The sequence below is a fragment of the Scyliorhinus torazame genome, chromosome 10 (genome assembly GCF_047496885.1).
Source record: "Scyliorhinus torazame isolate Kashiwa2021f chromosome 10, sScyTor2.1, whole genome shotgun sequence".
Classification (NCBI taxonomy): Eukaryota; Metazoa; Chordata; class Chondrichthyes; order Carcharhiniformes; family Scyliorhinidae; genus Scyliorhinus; species Scyliorhinus torazame.
The window spans coordinates 143,976,993-143,999,727 of record NC_092716.1 but is presented as its reverse complement, the minus strand read 5'-3'; the positions used below and the strand labels follow the sequence as shown (position 1 = coordinate 143,999,727).

The 22,735-nt window shown below is 44.7% G+C and overlaps 1 long non-coding RNA gene across 1 annotated transcript in view; it reads left to right on the top strand.

Moving 5' to 3' along the window:
* Positions 1-21,526, top strand: part of LOC140384882 (uncharacterized) — a 29,149-nt gene extending 7,623 nt beyond the window's left edge. Inside the window, exons 2-3 of the long non-coding RNA XR_011933194.1 lie at positions 1,247-1,371; positions 21,298-21,526. This is a non-coding gene — a long non-coding RNA (uncharacterized lncRNA). The remainder of the gene's footprint in view (positions 1-1,246; positions 1,372-21,297) is intronic.
* Positions 21,527-22,735: the final 1,209 nt, after the last annotated feature.

Genomic DNA, 22,735 nt, shown 5'->3' with positions numbered 1-22,735 from the left:
ATTATTTTGCTTGCAGCAAAAAAAGTAGCAGAGCCACTCTGTACACTGAGTCCATTCTTCTTCACCCTTTTCGAATGGATTGAGCTTCCCAATCGTGGGCATTTTTCACTCACTGGTTTATGATGCCCTCGATGCTTTTCAATTCTTTCCCCTCGAATTCTGAACTAATGAGGACTTGTGATTGATCCGACTTACACTCATCGCCAATGATGGCTCGACGCAATACTCTGGAGACTTCCAAGAAAACCGAACAAGGTTTTGTGAGGGCCACAAAGTATCCAGCATGGATTTGTAGTGTCAAACAGAAAATAACTTTCTTTACAACACAGTACCAGCAGTTTACTACTGATTCCTACTCTAGGCAGCACCACATTGGCCAGCTCTGCTTATACAGATGCACTGCTAAAATACAACATGGAGTAACCACGACTGCAGTTTTCACATTTTGATTTCATGTTTTTAAGTTTCCGTTCCTTTATGTTCTTTTTGAGCTGTGCTCCATTTGATTTTTAGGAGCGGCCCCTTTTAATTTATCCATCAGTTAATTTCTGTTCTTCTATTTAGTTGATTGACCCTAAAATACAACATTGACCCCAACCAATAGGATCTGGGCAGGTTATAACACAAGGGTTTATTGATAACAAGTAAAGGTAAACTAGACACAGAGTCACTAAACAGGTCTTCACTCTCTGGCTCCCGCCTCCAGACTGCCCTCCAGGGCCCTACACTTTTCCCCATTGGATGGGGTTCGCACGCTCCTGCGCGATAGGCCCCAAGCCGGTCATGTGGACCGTTGAGACTTGCCCCTTAAAGGGGCTGCGTTACCACAGTTGTGTTCCATCCTTAGATATCAGTAAATTTATAACCACCACTCTGACACCCCCTCACACCAGCTCCCACACTACCAGTTGTTAGGGTGTTAAACTTCTTTCCCAAAATGTGAGTTGCCACCATTCTACTGCTAACATTCACATTTTTTTCATTAAAGGTGACACCGGAAGAAGCTGTGGGTCTGATGAAGACTCATTTAACAGGATAAAAATAATAGACCAACTAATAAAGCTTAACTTGTTTGAGATTGGACTTATGCCTCATAATTGCTTTATTTACAAATAATAAATAATGCAATCCATACAGAATAGTTTTTGAGATTAAGAAGAGTAATAATATGAGAATGGTTTAAGCATTGAATGCAGAATGAAAAGGTTGATGTTTTTTGCAAATTCAATATATTTTTTGATTGCAGATACTATCTTGCCAAATCTAACCAGCCTACCATGCTACCAAAAAGAAATCAAAACATACCGATTGGATTTGCTCCTGGGCTCAGTGAACTAGATGTTATGAAGATAAACAAATTGTATCAATGCAGTAAGTGTATATCTATTTACTCTGAAGTGCATTCGTGTTCATATGAGATTTTATTGACTGCAATTGAATTTTTATATCAAAAGGAAAAAAGTTAAAAGCAGCATTGTGCATTGACATAGCACCATGTACCATTGTATCAGTGTACCACCTTCCATTCCGGTGTTTAGTCTACAGTGAGACCTCACAGATATTCATGGAAGTTTTGGAAGTAATGTCTGGAGAACTAGAATACATAACCTAACTGCATTCCAGATGGAGGCAGTGTACTGCTGCCATACTACTGGACTGGCTGAAGATTTTTGCTTTCATCAGATTGAAAAGAATGTGCGTGCTCCACTTCAAAACCAAATAGTTTAAAATATCAAATGTCACAATTCTCATGTACATTCTCTGTCTGTAAATGAAGATGTACTAAGGTTCTGACTGCCAAGCACTATCCACATCACCCAATGTCATGCCTGATCTCACAAAAAACCCTCCTGAAATACCTTCCCCCACTTCCTCTCATTACTCCAGCTCTTCAACTCCCTTGGCCATCTGTCCTAATATCAATGCATGTGACTTGGTGCTAAATTCTGGTTTGATAACAGCCCTCTGAAGCACACATTTTACAATCTTAAAGACACCAGAACAATGCAACTTCTTGCTGCAGTTAAGATGTTATGTGTCAGTCTGGACAGAGATAACCTGGCTAGCACTTGTCTGGATAGATTGCACTGGTACACACTGGTCTGGATAGATTGAGATGGTGCACATTGGTCTGGGTAGATTGCACTGGTACACATTGGTCTGGATAGATTGAGATGGTGCACACTGGTCTGGATATATTGCACTGGTACACACTGGTCTGGATAGATTGAGATGTTGCACACTGGTCTGGATAGATTGCACTGGTACACACTGGTCTGGATAGATTGAGATGGTGCACATTGGTCTGGATAGATTGCACTGGTACACACTGGTTTGGATAGACTGAGATGGTGCACATTGGTCTGTATAGCTGGAGATGGTGCACATTGGTCTGGATAGATTGAGATGGTGCACACTGGTCTGGATAGATTGAGATGGTGCACATTGGTCTGGATAGATTGAGATGGTGCACAATGGTCTGGATAGATTGAGATGGTGCACACTGGTCTGGATAGATTGCACTGGTACACACTGGTTTGGATAGATTGAGATGGTGCACATTGGTCTGGATAGATTGAGATGGTGCACACTGGTCTGGATAGATTGAGATGGTGCACATTGGTCTGGATAGATTGAGATGGTACACACTGGTCTGGATAGATTGAGACGGTGCACATTGGTCTGGATAGATTGAGATGGTGCACACTGGCCTGGATAGATTGAGATGGTGCACACTGGTCTGGATAGATTGAGATGGTACACACTGGTTTGGATAGATTGAGATGGTGCACATTGGTCTGGATAGATTGAGATGGTGCACATTGGTCTGGATAGATTGAGATGGTGCACATTGGTCTGGATAGATTGAGATGGTGCACATTGGTCTGGATAGATTGAGATGGTGCACACTGGTTTGGATAGATTGAGATGGTGCACATTGGTCTGGATGGATTGAGATGGTGCACATTGGTCTGGATAGATTGAGATGGTGCACATTGGTCTGGATAGATTGAGATGGTGCACATTGGTCTGGATAGATTGAGATGGTGCACATTGGTCTGGATAGATTGCACTGGTACACACTGGCCTGGATAGATTGAGATGGTGCACATTGATCTGGATAGATTGAGATGGTGCACATTGGTCTGGATAGATTGAGATGGTGCACACTGGTCTGGATAGATTGCACTGGTACACACTGGTTTGGATAGATTGAGATGGTGCACATTGGTCTGGATAGATTGCACTGGTACACATTGGTCTGAATAGATTGAGATGGTGCACATTGATCTGAATAGATTGCACTGGTACACACTGGTCTGGATAGATTGAGATGGTGCACACTGGTCTGGATAGATTGAGATGGTGCACATTGGTCTGGATAGATTGCACTGGTACACACTGGTCTGGATAGATTGAGATGGTGCACACTGGTCTGGATAGATTGCACTGGTACACACTGGTCTGGATAGATTGAGATGGTACACACTGGTTTGGATAGATTGAGATGGTGCACACTGGTCTGGATAGATTGAGATTGTGCACACTGGTCTGGATAGATTGAGATGGTGCACATTGGTCTGGATAGATTGAGATGGTGCACACTGGTCTGGATAGATTGAGATTGTGCACATTGGTCTGGATAGATTGAGATGGTGCACACTGGTCTGGATAGATTGAGATGGTGCACATTGGTCTGGATAGATTGAGATGGTGCACATAGGTCTGGATAGATTGAGATGGTGCACACTGGTCTGGATAGATTGAGATGGTGCACATTGGTCTGGATAGATTGAGATGGTGCACATTGGTCTGGATAGATTGTGATGGTACACATTGGTCTGGATGGATTGAGATGGTGCACATTGGTCTGGATAGATTGTGATGGTGCACACTGGCCTGGATAGCTTGAGATGGTACATACTGGCCTTGATCGATTCAGATGGTGCACACTGGCCTGGATAGATTGAGATGGTACACATTGGCATGAATAGATTGAGATCCTACACACTCTTTCCACAGATTGAGTTGGGATAAACTGGCATGGATAAATTGAGATATACACACAGGCCTGGGTACACTGAGATGTTGCACACTGGTCTGGATAAATTGTTGTGGTACACATTGGTCTGGATAGATTGAGAGGGTACACACTGGCCTGGATATATTGAGATGGCACACACTGGCCTGGATAGATTGAAATGGTACACACTGGCCTAGATCGATTTAGATGTTGCACACTGGCCTGGATATATTGAGATGGCACACACTGGCCTGCATAGATTGAAATGGTACACACTGGCCTAGATCGATTTAGATGTTGCACACTGGCCTGGATATATTGAGATGGCACACACTGGCCTGCATAGATTGAAATGGTACACACTGGCCTAGATCGATTTAGATGTTGCACACTGGCCTGGATATATTGAGATGGCACACACTGGCCTGCATAGATTGAAATGGTACACACTGGCCTAGATCGATTTAGATGTTGCATATTGGCCTGGATAAATTGCGATGGTAAACACTGGCCTGGATAGATAAGGCGGTACACACTGGCCTGGATAGATTGAGATGGTACACCCTGACCAGGATATATTGTGATGTTGCACACTGGTCTGGATAAATTGAGGCGGTACACGCTGCTCTGGATAGATTGAGATGGTACTCCATGGCTTGGATAGATTGAGATAGTACACTCAGGCCTGGATAGATTGAGATGGTATACCCAACCTGCAAACATTGAGAATTGCACACTGGTCTGGATAAATTGAGATGGTACACACTTGCTTGGATAGATTCAGATGCTGCATACAGGCCTGGATTGTTTGAGATGGTACACACTGGCTTGGCAAGATTGCGACATACACACCAACCAGGAATGTTTGTGATGGTGCACACGTGCCTGAGTGAGATGGTACACACTGGCCTAGATAGATTGCACTTGCTGGTCTGGACAGATTGAGATGGCACATGTTGGTCTGGAGAGATTTAGAAGGTACACACTGGACTGGATATGTTGAGATGGTACACACTGGACCAGATAGATTGAGTTGGTGCACACTGGTCTGGATTGATTGAGATGGTACACACTGGTTTGGATAGATTGTGATGGTACATACTGGTCTGGATAGATTAAGATTGTACACACTGGCTCGAATAGATTGAGATGGTACTCACTGGTCTGGATAGATTGAGATGGTACACACTGGTCTGGATTGATTGAGGTGGTGCACACTGATGTGGATACATGGAGATGGTGTACACTGGCATGAATAGATTGAGATCCTACACACTGTCTCCACCGATTGAGGTAGTACACATTGGCATGCATAGACTGAGGTAGTACACACTGGTTTGGATAGTTTGAGATATAGACACTGGTCTGGATAGATGGACATGGTACACACTGTCCTGGATAGATTGAGATGGTACACACTGGCCAGAAAAGATTCAAATGGTAAAAACTAGTCCGGATAGGTTGAGATGGTACACGCTGGTCTGGCTAGATTGAAGTATACAAAGTAGCTTGGAGTGTTTGAGATGGTACATACTGGTCTGGATAGATTGAGATTGTACACACTGGTCTGGATAGATTGAGATGGTGTACACTGGGCTGGATAGATTGAAATGGTACGCAAATGTCTAGATAGATTCAGATTGCACACACTGAACTGGATAGATTGAGATTGTACACACTGGTCTGGATAGATTGAGATTGTACACACTTTTCTGGATAGATTTATATATACACATTGGTCTGGATAGATTGAGATTGTACACACTTTTCTGGATAGATTGAGATAAACATACTGGTCTGGATAGATTGAGATATACACACTGGTCTGGGTAGATTGAGATTGTACACACTGGTCTGGGTAGATTGAGATTGTACACACTTTTCTGGATAGATTGAGATAAACATACTGGTCTGGATAGATTGAGATATACACACTGGTCTGGGTAGATTGAGATTGTACACACTGGTCTGGGTAGATTGAGATTGTACACACTGGTCTGGGTAGATTGAGATTGTACACACTGGTCTGGGTAGATTGAGATTGTACTCACTGGTCTGGATAGATTGAGATGGTGTACACTGGCATGAATAGATTGAGATCCTACACACTGTCTCCACAGATTGAGGTAGGACACATTGGCATGCATAGACTGAGTAGTACACACTGGTTTGGATAGTTTGAGATATAGACACTGGTCTGGATAGATGGACATGGTACACAGTGTCCTGGATAGATTGAGATGGTACACACTGGCCAGAAAAGATTCAAATGGTAAAAACTAGTCCGGATAGGTTGAGATAGTACACACTGGTCTGGCTAGATTGAGGTATACAAAGGAGCTTGGAGTGTTTGAGATGGTACATACTGGTCTGGATAGATTGAGATTGTACACACTGGTCTGGATAGATTGCGACTGCACACATGGTCTGGATAGATTGAGATGGTGTACACTGGGCTGGATAGATTGAAATGGTACGCAAATGTCTAGATAGATTCAGATTGCACACACTGAACTGGATAGATTGAGATTGTACACACTGGTCTGGATAGATTGAGATTGTACACACTGGTCTGGATAGATTGAGATTGTACACACTTTGCTGGATAGATTTATATATACACATTGGTCTGGATAGATTGAGATTGTACACACTTTTCTGGATAGATTGAGATAAACATACTGGTCTGGATAGATTGAGATATACACACTGGTCTGGGTAGATTGAGATATACACACTGGTCTGGGTAGAATGAGATTGTACACACTGGTCTGGATAGATTGAGATTGTACACACTTTTCTGGATAGGTTGAGATATACACATTGGTCTGGATAGATTCAGATGATGAACACTGGTCTGGATAGATTGGGATACACACACTGGTTTGGCTTGATTTAGATGGTACACACTGGCCTGGATAGATTGTACACAGTGGTCTGGATAGATTGGGATTTTCACACTGGTGTGGATAGATTTGTATGAACACACTGATCTGGATAGATTAGGATATACACACTGGTCTGGATAGATGAGATAGACCACCCGGCATTGAATCAAGCACTGTAAACGACACTGGAAACCCAGTCCTGCCGACCCTGCAAAGTCCTCCGTACTAACATTTGGGGCTTGTGCTAAAATCAGGAGAGCTGTCTCACAGACGAGTTAAGGAACAGCCTGATACAGTCAAACACACAGAATCAAACATTACATACCATGTCCTAGACACCACCATCACCATTCCTGGGTATGTCCTATCTGACAGGCAGGACAGACCCAGCAGAGGTGGCAACACAGTGGTGTACAGTTGGGAGGGAGTTGCCCTGGGAGACATGAGCATCAACTCTGGACCCAATGAAGTGTCATGGCTTCAGGTTAAACATGGGCAAGGAAAGCTCCTGCTGATTACCACGTACCATCAGCTGATGAATCAGTACTTCTCCATGTTGAACACCCTTTGGAGGAAGCACTGAGGGTGGCAAGGAGGCAGAATATGCTTTGAGTGGGAGACTTCAATGTCCATCGCCAAGAGTGACTCAGTAGTACCACCACAGACAGGTGGCCTGGTCCTAAAGGACATAGCTGCTAGACTGGGACTGCAGCAGGTGGTGAGGGAACCAACAAGAGGGAAAAACAAACTTGACCTCATCCTCACCAATCTGCCTGCTGCAGATTCATCTGTCCATGACAGTATCAGTGGAAGTGACCACCACACAATTGTTATGGAGACACAGTCCCGACTTCACATTGAGGATACCCTCCACCATGTGTGGCACTACCACCAAGCTAAATGGGATAGACTTCAAACAGATCTAGCAACTCAAGAGTGGGCATCAATGAGGCGCTGTGGGCCATCAGCAGCAACAGCAGAATTGTATTCAACCTCATGGCCCGGAATATTCCCCACTCTACCATTATCGTCAAGCCAGGGGATCAACCCTGGTTCAATGAAGAGTGCTGGAGAACATGCCAGGAGCATCATCAGGCATACCAAAAAGCTACAACATAGGACTACTTGTGTGCCATACAGTATAAACAGCATGTAATAGACAGAGCTAAGCGATACCACAATGAACGCATCTGATCTGTAGTCCTGCCACATCCAGCTTCCTCGGCCTAGAGAAGATTAAGTTCGCCTTGAGAGGGTCATTGTTAGGGTTCGCCCGGAGGTGGCAACCATTCATCGACTTCTTCGCGGAGAATTAATAGTCAGTAGGGGGAAGTGGGTAATGTAGAAGCATAGAAGAGGAGGGTAATTAGGCGGGTCTTGGCGGGGTGGGAGTCGGTGATTGCACTATTTTTCTTGTTCTGTGTGTACTGTTTTTTAAAATATTGTTGTTGTTTGTAATGCCAAAAATACCTCATTAAAATTGTTTACTAAAAAAAAAAGAAGTGCCAAGTGGATGATCCATCCCAGTTTCCTCCAGAAGTCCCCAGCATCACAGATGTCAGTCTTCAGCCAATACGATTCACTCCATGTGATATCGAGAATCGGCTGAAGGCACTTGACACTGCAAAGGCGATGGGCCCTGACAATATCCCAGCAGTCCTACTGAAGACATGTGCTCCAGAACTTGCCGAATCCCTAGCCAAGCTGTTCCAGTACAGCTGCAACAATGGCATCTACCTGGTAATATGGATAATTGCCCAGGAATGCACCATACACAAGAAACAGGACAAATCTAACCCAGCCAATTAACACCCCATTTGATGGGCAGCACGGTAGCACAGTGGTTATCACTGTTGCTTCACAACACCAGGGACCCGGGTTCAATTCCCGGCTTGGGTTACTGCCTGTGTGGAGTCTGCACATTTTCCCCATGTCTCCGTGGGTTTCCTCTGGGTGCTCCGGTTTCCTCCCACAAGTTCCGAAAGACTTGCTTGTCAGGTGAATTGGACATTCTGAATTCTCCCTTACTGTACCCGAACAGGTGCCGTAGTGTGGCGACTAGGGGATTTTCACAGTAACTTCATTGCAGTGTTAATGTAAGCCTACTTGTGACACTAATAAAGATTATTTGATTTTGATTTGATTTGATTTATTGTCACGTGTACTGAGGTACAGTGAAAAGTATTATTCTGTGTGCAGTCCAATCTGATCGTACCATACATGAAAAAACATAGGACATAGATAAATACACAATGTAAATACATAGGCACAGGCATTGGGTCAGCATACGGAGTGTAGTACTACTCAGTAGGGAAGATCCATTCAGTCCATTGGAGGATCATTCAGGAGTCTGGTAACAGCGGGGAAGAAGCTGTTTTTAAACCTGTTAGTGAGTGTTCTCAGACTTTTGTATCTCCTGCCCGATGGAAAAATTGGACAAGAGAATAACCTGGGTGGGAGGGGTCTTTGATTATGCTGCCCGTTTTCCCAAGGCAGCAGGAGGTGTAGGCAGAGTCAATGGATGGGAGGCGAGCTCATGTGATGGACTGGTCTGTGTTCACAACCCTCTCGGGCTTCCTATGGTCTTAGGCTGAGCAGTTACCACACCAGGCTGTGATGCAGCCAGATTGGATGCTTTCTGTGGTGCATCTGTAAAAATTGGTAAGAGTCAATGTGGATGTGCCGAATTTCCTTAGGTTCCTGAGGAAGTATAGGTTTTCTTGTTGTGCTTTCTTGGTCGTAGCGTCAACGTGGGTAGACCAGGACAAATAGTTGGTGAAGTGCACACCTAGGAATTTGAAACTGTCAACCATCTCCACCTCGGCAGCATTGATGCAGACAGGAGTGTGTATGATACTTTGCTTCCTGAAATCAATGATCAACTCTATAGTTTTCCTGACGTTGAAGGAGTGATTGTTGTCGTTACACCACTCCACTAGGTTCTCTATTTCCCACCTGTATTTTGACTCATCGTTGGTCGAGATCCGACCCACTATAGTCTGGTATCAGCAAGCTGAGATGGAGTTGGAGCCAAATCTTGCCACACAGTCATGTGTGTAAAGGAAGTATAGTAGGGGTCTAAGTACCCAGCCTTGCGGGCCCCAGTATTAAGGACTAGCGTGGAGGAGGGGTTGTTGTTTATCCTTACTGATTGTGGTCTATGGGTCAGGAATTCGAGGTTCCAGTTGCAGAGGGAGGAGCTAAGTCCTAGGTTTTGGAGTTTTGTTCTGAGCTTGGCTGGGATTATGGTATTGAAGGAGGAGTCATAGTCAATGAAAAAGAGCCTGACATAAGAGTCCTTGTTGTCGAGATGCTCCAAGGATGAATGTTGGGCCAGGAAGATGGCGTCTGCTGTAGACCGGTTGTGGCGGTTTGCGAATTGCAGTGGATTAAGGCATTCTGGGAGTTGATGTGTCTCATAACCAATCTCTCAAAGCACTTCGTAATGATAGATGTCGAGGCCACCGAATGGTAGTCATTGACACACTTTGCCTGATCCTTCTTTGGCACTGGTATGATGGTGGTCTTCTTGAAGCAGGTGGGAACCTCGGAATCGAGTAGGGAAAGGTTGAAGATGTCTGCGAACACATCCGCCTGTTGGTCCGCGCAGGATCTGAGTGCGCGACCAGGGACTCCGACAGGATCCATTGCTTTCCATGGGTTCACTTTCAAGAAGGCCGATCTGACTTCAGAAGTTGTGACGGTAGGTATGGGTGTGTCCATGGCTGCTGGTGCAGTTGACAACGGTTTGATGGTTTCCTACTCGAACCATGCATAAAATACATTGAATTCAACGGGGAGAGATGCGCTGCTGCTGGAGATTCTACTTGGCTTTGCTTTGTAGCTCATTATGTTGTTTAAGCCTTGCCACAACCGCGAGTGTCCATATCGTAGTCTGCGACTCTAGCTTAGTCTGCCAAGTCAGGGATGTCTCGTGGCATCCCTGATGGCTTTGCAGAGTTCATACCTGGATTTCTTGCATAGATCAGGGTCGCCTGTCTCGCCTCAGAACTGGCCTTCAGTAGGGAGTGAATGTCCCGATTTAAAGCATGGTTTCCGGTTGGGGAACATATGTACTACCTTCTTTGGCAGGCAATCTTCTACACATATGCTGTGAAGTCTCTGACGGTGGTGGCACACTCATTTCGGTTGGCCGCCGAGTTCTGAAATATGGACCAGTCCACTGACTCCAAGCAGTCACGTAGGAGCGCTTCTGTTGCCTCAGTCCAGCATTGCATGACCTTCTCAACCAGATTCTCCTGTTTAAGTTTCTGTTTGTATGCTGGGAGAAGCAGCACCGCCTTTTGGTCCGATTTTCTACAGGGCAGCCTGGGGATGGATCGGTATGTACCCTTGATGTTTATGTAGCAGTGGTCAAGGATGTTGGCGCCCCTGGTGGGACATAAGATGTGTTAGTGGAATTTTGGCAGTACACTCTTGAGGTTGGCCTGGCAATAATGAACAAGACCACCGGGTATTCTGTTTCACTGTTATTTATAGCGGTGTACAATTCATCAAGCGCCTTCAGTCTACACTCCATCCTCAGCAAAGTTATGGAAGGAGTCATCAACAGTGCTATCAAGCGGCACTTACTCAGCAATAACCTGCTCGCGGACACTCAGTTGGGTTCCGCAAGGGTCACTCAGCTCCTGACCTCATTACAGCCTTGCTTCAAACATAAACAAATGAGCTGAATGCCAGAGGTGAGGCTGAGAGTGACTGCCCTTGACATCAAGGCAGCATTTGACCGAATATGGCACCTAAGAGCCCTAGCTAAACTGGAGTCAATCGGATTCAGATGGAAAACTCTCCGCTGGTTGGAGTCATACCTGGCACAAAGGAAGATAGTTAACATCTTCAGCTGCTTCATCAATGACCTCCCTTCAACCATAAGGGCAGAAGTGGGGATGTTTGCAGGTGACTGCACAATGTTCAGTACCATTTGTGACTCCTCAGATAATGAAGCCATCCACGTCCAAATGCAGCAAGACCTGAACAATATCCAGGATTGGACTGACAAGTGGCAAGTTGCATTCGTCCCACACAAGTGCCAGGCAATGACCATCTCCTACAAGAGAGGATCTAACCATCACTCCTTGACATTCAATAGCATTACCATTGCTGAATCCCCACATTCAATATCCTGGGGAATATCATTAATCAGAAACTGAACTAAACTAACCATATTAACACTGTGGCTACCAGGGCTGGTCAAAGACTAGGAACCCTACGGCGAGTAACTCACCTCCTGACCCCCAAAGCCTGTCCACCATCTACAAGGCACAAGTCAGGAGTGGAGTGAAATACTCTCCACTTACCAGGATGAGTGCAGCTCCAGCAACACTCCAGAAGTTCAACGTCATCCAGTACAAAGCAGCCCGCTTGATTGCTGCCCCTTATACAAACATTCAGACCCTCCACCACCAATGAACAGTGGCAGCCATTTGTACCATCCACAAGATGCACTGCAGTAACTCACAAAGGTTCCTTAGACAACACCTTCCAAACCCATGACCACTACCATCTAGAAGGACAAGAGCAGCATCTGGAGGTTTCCCTCCAAGTCACTCACCACACTGACTTGGAAATATATTGCCATTCCTTCACTGTCGCTGGGACAACATCCTGAAACTCCCTCCCTAACAGCACAAAGAGTGTACACCTTAAGGACAGCAGTGGTTCAAGAAGGCAACTCACCACCACCTTTAGAAAGGCAATTCGGGATGGGCAATAAATGCTTGTCGGACCAGCGACACCCACATCCTGTAAATTAATTTAAAGAAAAAGATATACACACTGGTCTGGACAGATGGAGATGGTACACGCTGGCCTGGATAGATTGAGATGGTACACGCTGGCCTGGATAGATTGAGATGGTACACGCTGGCCTGGATAGATTGAGATGGTACACACTGGCCTGGATAGATTGAGATGGTACACACTGGCCTGGATAGATTGAGATGGTACACACGGATCTGGATACGTCGGGATATACACACTGGTCTGGCTTGATTTAGATGGTACACACTGATCTGGATATATTGAGATTGTATACACTGGTCTGGGCAGGTGAGATTGTACACATTGCTCTGGATAGATTTTTTTATACACACTGGTCTGGATTGATTGAGATGGTACACACTGGTCTGGACAGATTGAGATGGTGCATACTGGCCTGGGTAGATTGAGATGGTACACACTGGCCTGGATAGATTGAGATGGTACACACAGGTCTGGGTAGATTGAGATGGTACACACTGGCCTGGATAGATTGAGATGGTACACACTGGCCTGGATAGATTGAGATGGTACACACTTGCCTGGGTAGATTGAGATGGTACACACTGGCCTGGATAGATTGAGATGGTACACACAGGTCTGGGTAGATTGAAATGGTACACACTTGCCTGGGTAGATTGAGATGGTGCACACAGGTCTGGATAGATTGAGATTATACACACTGGCCTGGATTGATTGAGATGGTACACACTGGGTCTGGCTAGATTTAGATGGGGACCACTGGCCTGGATAGATTGTGATAGAGTCGTACAGTCATAGATTTTTAATATTTCTCGATACTTTACCCAGTCCTGGTGCCAGTGCCCCATGAACTGGAACCCTCTTCTTTCTTTGAGAGGCTTTGATCTACATTTCCCAGCAAGTGAATGTGATATTATGCATAAGCAATCATGTATATAGTGATATATACAAGACCTTCAACTAGCAGGTGACAGTAGAGAACAACCACATGACACTGTTACCTCAGGGACTTGGTAGAGGGTCTTTGTAGTGGGTAGTCACAATTTGTAGTAGCTCTTAGATTATTTATAATAGTTAGTCGGTTTTGATAATATTTTTATGGTTATCTAATTTTTCACCAATAAAACTTTAACTATTCAATAACTAGACATTCTTTAGTGAATTTATTCCAGCTGGCCAAGCATCAGAGCGTAACATTGTACCAGGATTGAAGATCTATCAAGATACCAGGATTGGTTTTGAAAATCTAACGACAAGGTAACCAGAGAAGAAGGAAGAAAAATAATTTCTACTAACCACGCCGAGTACTGAAGAACATCATTCAATGCACTGCAAGGCATCGATGTGCATGATGGAAGGTCTGAAGACACCACACCAGCTTTGAGTCACTGGTAATGTAGATGTGAATTGGCGCGCTTTTAAACAGCAATTCACACTCTAAGTAGCAGCTATAGGTCTGCAGGTACAGCCTGATGAACGGAGAATAGCGTCGCTGCTCACCGAAGCAGGTCCACAAGCGATAGAAATCTTTAACACACATTCGATAACAAAGCGGATAAAAATAACTTTGATGAAATCATGAAAAGATTTGATCGGTACTGCAGCCCAAAGAAAAATGAAACATTCGGGCGGTATGTTTTTCGCATGCATACACCGCAGGCATGTGAATCATTCAATAGCTTTTTGACAGACTTGAGGTTGAAGGCGCAGACCTGTAATTTTGCAACTCTGCAAGCGTCAATGATCCACGATCAAATCGTGTTCGGGATTAACAATGATAAGGTCAGGGAGAGATTGCTGAGGGAGAATGAACTCCAGCTCAACGACGCTATCAGAATTTGTCATGCCAGTGAGCTACCTGCGCAGGAGGTTCGCACTCTAAACCTGAAGAATGTTGGTGCAAAGCTCGGAGAGGCAGCCAACGCCATTAGTGTTGTGACGCACCCTGAGGCAGAACATGGCCCCAGCAGCAGTGGCTATTTTAAATGAGTAATCAAAACTACCATTTTATGCAAGCAATGCGGCAACAAACATTTGTAATAATAATGATCTTTATTATTGTCACAAGTAGGCTTACATTAACACTGCAATGCAGTTATTGTGAAACGCCCCTAGTCACCACAGTCCGGCGCCTGTTCGGGTACACTAGAGAGAGTTCAGAATGTCCAAATTACCTCACAGCACGTCTTTCGGGACTTGCGGGAGGAAACTAGATCACCCGGAGGAAATGCACAAAGACATGGAGAGAACATGCAGACTCCGTACAGACAGTGACCCAAGCCAGGAATCGAAACTGGGACCCTGAAGCTGTAAAGAAACAGTCCTAACCATTGTGCTTCCTTGCCGCCTGGCTACACACTGGCCTGCATAGATTGAGGAGGTACACACAGGCATGGATAGATTGAGATGGTGCACCCAGGCCTGGATGTACTGAAATGTTGCACACTGGTCTGGATAGATTGAGGTGGTACACACTGACATGGATAAATTGAGATGGTACACCCTGGCGTGGAAACACTGAGATGTTGTACACTGCTCTGCATAGATTGAGGTGTTTCACACTGTTTTGGATTGTTTGAGATATAGACACTGGTCTGGATAGATGGACAAGGTACACACCCGTCTGGATAGATTGAGATGGTACTCACTGGCCAGAAAAGATTCAAATGATAAACATTGGTCCGGATAGATTGAGATGGAAACCACTGGCCTGGCTATATTGAGATATACAAACTAGCCTAATAATAATAATTGTATTTGCAAAGGCAATTGTCAGCATTTGGAAAAATCTCTTCCAAGTGCAAAGGCAAGAATCACTTTGCCAAACAATGTTTTTCTAATACAAAATCAGAAATACCAAAATTGATCAACGTAATTGATAAGATAAATCTCGAAGACACATTTTTCATAGATCTGAGGCTGGATTTCCCATCCCGCCGTACCAGATTTCTGGTTCAGCATGCCATCGGGAGTCTCCATTTCGCCGGCTGGTCAATGTGGTTTTCCATTGTGGGGCAGCCCCACACCATCAGGAAACCCCCGGGCTGCCAGCAAAACGGAGCATCCCGATGGTGGAGAATTCATGATATCTAGTAAAGATCAGCATCGTGACAGCATGCAAGTTAAACAGGCTTGAAAGCAAATTTGCAGTACAAGCAATGCAGATGCAAAAGTTCGAAGAGATAACTGGACAGTACCTCTGATGATTAATAGAACATTAATCAGTGTCAAACACGACACTGGAGCGAGAGCCAATCTTATAACTATGTCCAATATGCATGAAATTAAGATTAAACTGCACGTTTTCAGTACCAAATTACTTTAAAAGGATTACAACGGCAAACTAATTAATACACTGGGAATATGTGAACTGGAGGTCCATGTAAAGAATAAAGTGCATAAACTAAAGTTTGTCATTGTAGAAACCGAGCGTGAATCATTATTGGGAGGGGAAGCATGTGAAGCACTCAAACTAGTAAAAAGAGTCTACACTGCAGTGTTGTAACTACGCAAAGTAGATCAGTGGTTGCAATCCTGAAAGAATTTCCTGAAATTTTCCAAGGATTCGGAGTGTTACTATTCACTTATCGTATACAGTTAAAAGAAAATGTGCAACCAGTCATACACGCACCAAGACGTGTACCAGCTCCATTGAAGGAACGACTTACGACTGAACTGGAGAGAATGACGTATCTGGAGGTGATAAAACGTACTGAAGAACCAACGGATTGGGTGAACTCCATGGTTTGCGTGAAGAAATGAAATAATGACCTTAGAATCTGTATGGATCCCAAGGATCTCAAATTGAACATAAAGAGAAAGCACTCTCCTATTCCAAAGAGAGAAGAAATCACATGTGCAATGTCAGGAGCAACATGTTTTAGCAAGTTAGATGCATCACAGGGTTTTTGGCAACTTAAATTGGATGAGGAGAGCACAAAGCTGTGCACTTGTAACACTCCATTCGGGCAATACTGTTTCCTCAGAATGCCATTTGGTATTATTTCAGCATCTGAAATTTTCCATAGGGCAATGGAACACGTCGTCGAAGGCATTCCAGGCATCAGAGTGTACATTGATGACAATCGTTTGGAGCTCAATAAGAAGAGAGCACGAAGAAAGGCTTATCCAAGTGCTGAGAAGCATCAAAAAGCATGGTCTACAATTAAATAAAGCCAAATGCTGACATGGTGTTCAAAAAATCACATTCTTAGGAGACAAATCTTTTGCTAAAGGCATACAACCTGACCAAGACAAAATAAAGGCGATTTTAAACATGCCACGTCCAACAGACAAAAAAGGAGTCCTCAGGATGCTTGGCATGATAAATTTCGTAAATTTATTCCTAATCTTTCAGCGAAAACAAAGTGTTTGCGAGAAACAGAAAGAAAAATACTATTTTCCAATGGTCTGAAACACATGAGCATGAGTGACGAGTGTTACAGGAAGCATTGAAGCACCTGTGCTAACATTTTTTGATCCTACGAAGAAGACAAAGATATCAATAGATGCGGCGAAAGATGGTTTGGGAGCAGTATTATTGCAGCAAGACAACAATGAAAATTGGCTTCCAATTGTCTGTGCTGGTCAATGACTGACACAAAGCGGAGATATGGTCAAATAGAAAAAGAATGCTTAGGCTTGATAAATAGATTAAAGAAATTCCATGATTATGTGTCTGGCCTACCGATTCTTAGTGGAAACTGACCATAGACCACTTATAAGACTAATCTTTATTGTCATAAGCAGGCTTACATTTACACTTCAATGAAGTTACTGTGAAAAGTCCCTAGTTGCCACATTCCGGCGCCTGTTCGGGTACACAGGGAGAATTCAGAATGTCCAAATTACCTAACGACTATAGTAAAGAAAAATTTAAATGAGATATCACCCAGGATACACAACGTATGATGATGAAGCTACAAAGATATGATTTCAATCTCATCTCCACGCAAGGTAAACTTCTCAAGTAGCGGATGCATTATCTCATGCTATGGACATGAAAGAAGACCAACACTTGGATGAGAATGTACAAGCACATGCAAATCTTTGACGGAATCCCTTCCAGAGGTATTATGACAAAACGACAAGATGCTTGCAACCATTAGAAAAAGATGACACAGTCAGGATAGAAGATGGTTGCAGTGTGCAAAGGTACGACAATCATCAGGTTCTCAGTCATATATCATCATCACCGATGACGGGCAAGTTCTAAGATGAAACAGGGGAGCTTTGCTGAAGTTTCAGCAACCCTTTGTTACGGAACCACAAGATGATATTGTAAGCAATCTAAGGATAATTGCATAAACGCTACTTCAGCATACAGAAACAGAACAAGGTCAAAATGTACAAAACCAAGAAAAACAGCAAGAATCATCACCCAACAACAAGGGAAAATCAAGCAAACTCACAGGTTCAAAAATGCTCAGAAGGTCGACAAGACACAGAAGAAAGCCGGCCAAATTGAACTTGTGATGAACTGCAAATATGTAAATAATTAACACATTATGCATAAGAACATAAGAGCTAGGAGCAAGAGTAGGCCATCTGGCCCTTCGAGCCTGCTCCGCCATTCAGTGAGATCATGGCTGATCTTTTGTGGACTCAGCTCCACTTTCCCGCCAGAACACCAGAACCCTTTATTCCTTTATTCTTCAAAAAAACATCTATCTTTGTCTGGAAAACATTTAATGAAGGAGCCTCAGCTGCTTCACTGGGCAGGAAATTCCATAGATTCACAACCCTTTGGGTTAAGAAGTTCCTCCTAAGCTCAGTCCTAAATCTACTTCACCTTTATTTTGAGGCTATGCCCCCTAACTCTGCTTTCACCCACCAGTGGAAGCAACCTTCCCGCATCTATCCTATCTATTCCCTTCATAATTTATATATTTCTATAAGATCCCCCCGCATCCTTCTAAATTCCAACGAGTACAGTCCCAGTCTACTCAACCTCTCCTCGTCATCCAACTCCCTCAACTCTGGGATTAACCTAGTGAATCTCCTCTGCACACGCTCCAGCGCCAGTACGTCCTTTCTCAGGTAAGGAGACCAAAACTGATCACACTACTCCAGATGTGGCCTCACTAACACCTTATACAGTTGTAGCATAATCTCCCTAATCTTAAACCCCATCCCTCCAGCAATGAAGGACAAAACTCCATTCGCCGTCTTAATCACCGACAAAACTCCATTCGCCATCTTAATCACCTATATATTGTATATATTGTACAGTAAATTCAGACAATGTATATAAAATTATACATTTCCAAAGGAAAGAGGATGTGATGATATGCATAAGCAATCATGTATATAGTGATATACAAGACCTCCAACCAGCAGGTGGCAGTAGAGAACAACCATGTTACCTCAGGGAGTTGGTAGAGACTCTTCGTAGTGGATAGTCAACAATACAACTTTAACTAGTTAAGAACTAGACGTTCATTAGTGCATTTATACCGACCGGCCAAGCACCAGAACTTAACAGTGAGGAGATAATGAAAGCCACGCAGCCATCAGAAACATCATGGAATGTCCAATCAGTGACACAAACTTCACGTTCCTTACGAAGATATCCGTTCACCATCATAGCTGCACAATTCGTCAGTTTACCATCCAGAGAACATCACATCCACAGCACCCCCATGGCCAAGATCCTGAAATAAAAACGTTTGCGTAACGTCTTTTCCAATAATACATTCACTTAGACAAATAAAAATCAAGTATTCACCCACGGGAATTCCCACAGTATTTGTTTTGTGGATACCTTTGCCTCATGCTCCTACGCAGTGTTCCTTAGTGACTGCAGTAAGGCTGATGGAAATCTGCTCCACCTCAGTGTGGGTGCTATCGTTCTGGGTTGGAAGATAAGAGGTACCAGGAAGGTCATGGGTAAAGTGACAGTGATGGAACCGCAGATGCTGGTCTGAACTTGGTGGATTTGTGTGGATAGCCTTTGGATATTTAAGGTCGCCCTTTGTATATGGTCCTGCAACATCCTCGGGAGGGGTAAAGTGCCTTTGGGATTGTTAAATGTGATTGTTTCGAAAAATGCATAAACTCATTGGAACTGTCAAAATGATTACAGAACCCCCACCCCACCCTCCCCAGAATAAAAATCAGAACTGCCCGCGGACAGCCATTTTTAAAGGTCTGGTTCATAGAGCCACGAATTCTCCCTCTTTGTGCACCTGATCCAGGAGTGAACATCTGGGCCGACATATTTCGATGGTTTTTGAAATGTTGTATTATTTGCACATAACACAATCCAACAAATAGCAATGATAAAGGCAAAAATTTCCAACGCGTTTGTTCTCACAGCTGGAGAACTCCGGGAGAGGCTTGCACTGAGCCTCTCGATAGGGTCTGCGCCTCCTGGGATTTTCCGACACCCCGCAAGACAGCGGAGTCGGAGCCCCGCTTCAAATGGGTGGGACTGAATGACGCTCACGGAAGTAGGTCATAAACCTACTTCCAAACCTACCTGCACGGGATCCACCGGTCTCACGCGATTCCCCGCCCTCCCCAGCAAGGCTGTAGCCGGGTGCCGATCAGTGCTGGTCTACACAAACGTAGACCAGGCGGGGGTACCAGAGATCCCAGGGTGGTCAGGTTAAGTGCAGGGTGGCTCCCTGGCCCTTCCCCTTCCCCTGGACCCATGGCACCTTGGCACTGCCCGGCTGGCAGTGCCAAGATTCCCGGATGGCAGTGTCAAGCTGGCAGGAGCACTGCCTGGGTGCTAGGGTGGCAGTGCAAGGGTGCCCAAATGCCAGGGTGGCACTGCCAGGGGGCAAGGGGGCCTTGCTAAGGGTGGAGGGGGTGTTTGAAGGGTGTGGGAGTGTAGGGCAGGTAAGTCGGGGCCTCCGGGGGTGGTTGATTGGTGGAAGTCCTAGAAGGAAGGAGGTACTGTAAGAGGGCTTGGGGGGAGGGGGTGGGCTGAACAGGGCGGATCCCCAGGACCTCAATGTGGGGTGTCCTCACTTGGGAGGTGTGGGGTAGTGTCCATGTGTGTGGGGGAGGGGCACACTTTCAAAATGCGGCCCAATCTCTGAGTTCAGCTCATTAGTGCTAAAAAAGTGACTAAGTGTCATTGAATAGAGGTGGGGATTCGACAGTAGAGCCAGCGGGAAACTCCCTGAAATTCCCGCCACAAATTAACATTGAACTTTTTCGGGCAAATCGGGCCCAATATTTCTGAAGGATATATGTTGCCCAGGACACCGTGCAACCAAACCCATCTTCCCTCACCATTGCTGTCCTGTCCTTCCCTATGTCACATCAGGCATTCTTTATGATCCAAATGAGAAGATACTCAGGACCTCAGTTTAACATCTCAAATGAGCACCTCTAACAGTTCAGCATTCCACCAACCATGCACCAACATGCCAAAATAGAATGTGTTCAAGTTTCCAGAGTCAGGCCTGTTACGATAAGATGATGCCACTGACCAAATTATAAATTACTTTCAAGACGCCTCTCATCCAAAAGCATCATACAAATGACAGTTAAAATTAACTATCGTGCAAAACATTTCATGGCTTTATTGTAGAAATTATGCTTTGTACTGGTATAATTTATGTTTGTAACATAGCTCTCATAATAGTATTTTGTTTTGTTTGATTTTTAAAGGGGTCTGTGGAAGCCTATTAACCCACAATGATGGAAGCTTCACCTCTCCAAATTTCCCAGCTCTGTATCCTAATCATGCTCATTGCAAATGGTTGATTAGATCTCCTGCGGCAATGAAGGTATATGGAGAATTTCAAAATACGACTCCATTTCTCATGCTTTGGCAGAATCAGCAATCGTTTGGTTCAGTACACTCGGCTAAATAGCTGGCTTTTAAAGGACACCAAGGCAGGCCAGCAGCACGGTTCAATTCCCGCACCAGCCTCCCCAAACAGGCTGTGTACGGGATGTGGCGACTGGGGGCTTTTCACAGTAACTTCATTTGAAGCCTACTTGTGACAATAAGCAACTTTCATTTCATTTCATTTCAAAATTTTAAACAGACATTATCAGTTTGGAGTGCCTCACTCAATTTTCAAAGCTTGGGCGTTCAAATCAATAAGGTTACTTAGCCGCTCTAATGCTGTTGACTGGTATTTAAATTCACTCTTGAAGCATGTGCAAGTCAGGGTGCAATGAAATCTTTGGGTCACCACTGTTATTTTAACTGCTGGCCAGCACGGGGCAATCATTACGATTTCAGCTTGGCTAATGTTTCACCAAGTGGAGCTGAGACCAGCAGTCGGCCAAACTGGTAAGGTTTATTTTGTACAAAAAAAATAAATATTGCAGATGCTGAAAATCTAACCTGAAAACAAAATGTTCGAAATACTCAGGACAGACAACATCCGTGAAGAGAGAAACAGAGTTAGGGCGGTGATCCACCGACAACCTCCTACCCGAACCGGATGCGAACCGGAACCGAACCGACATCGTCGCTAGATGCCGGGAGAGGCCTCTTCCGGGATTTACTCGGTTCTCCAAGTTTCGCAAGATCTATCATTGTGGGAGGGAACAGTATTTGGCAAATCTGCATATTAAAGTGAACAGCTAGTCTCACTCTAATATGCACTCGTCTGATCTACCCGAAGCTTTGGGATCTAACCTCTTTGCTTAATAACAATAATAAAATAATAGCTTATTGTCACAAGTAGGCTTCAATGAAGTTATTGTGAAAAGCCCCTAGTTGCCACATTCCAGGCCTGTTCAGGGAGGCCGGTACGGGCATTGAACCCGCACTGCTGGCCTTGTTCTGCATTACAAGCCAGCTGTTTAGCCCACTGTGCTAAACCAGCCCCTGGAGACCTTTGGCGAGTACCATTTAGTATTGGCCCCCACAAACGGGGACCAGATCGGATAGTGCTGGGGGGAGGAGGGTTAAGGGGATTGGAGGCCCTCAGGTGGTTGGCCTCTGCAGGGTGGTTCCCTGGCTTAGGCCAGGGGGCGAGGCTGGCTTTGTGCCGGTGATCAGGCCCGAGGGGGTGCCCTGCCCATGTGAGGTGAGGTGTTTGGGGGCTCCGAGGACCCCCTTATAGTTGTGTTGGGCTATTCAAGGGGT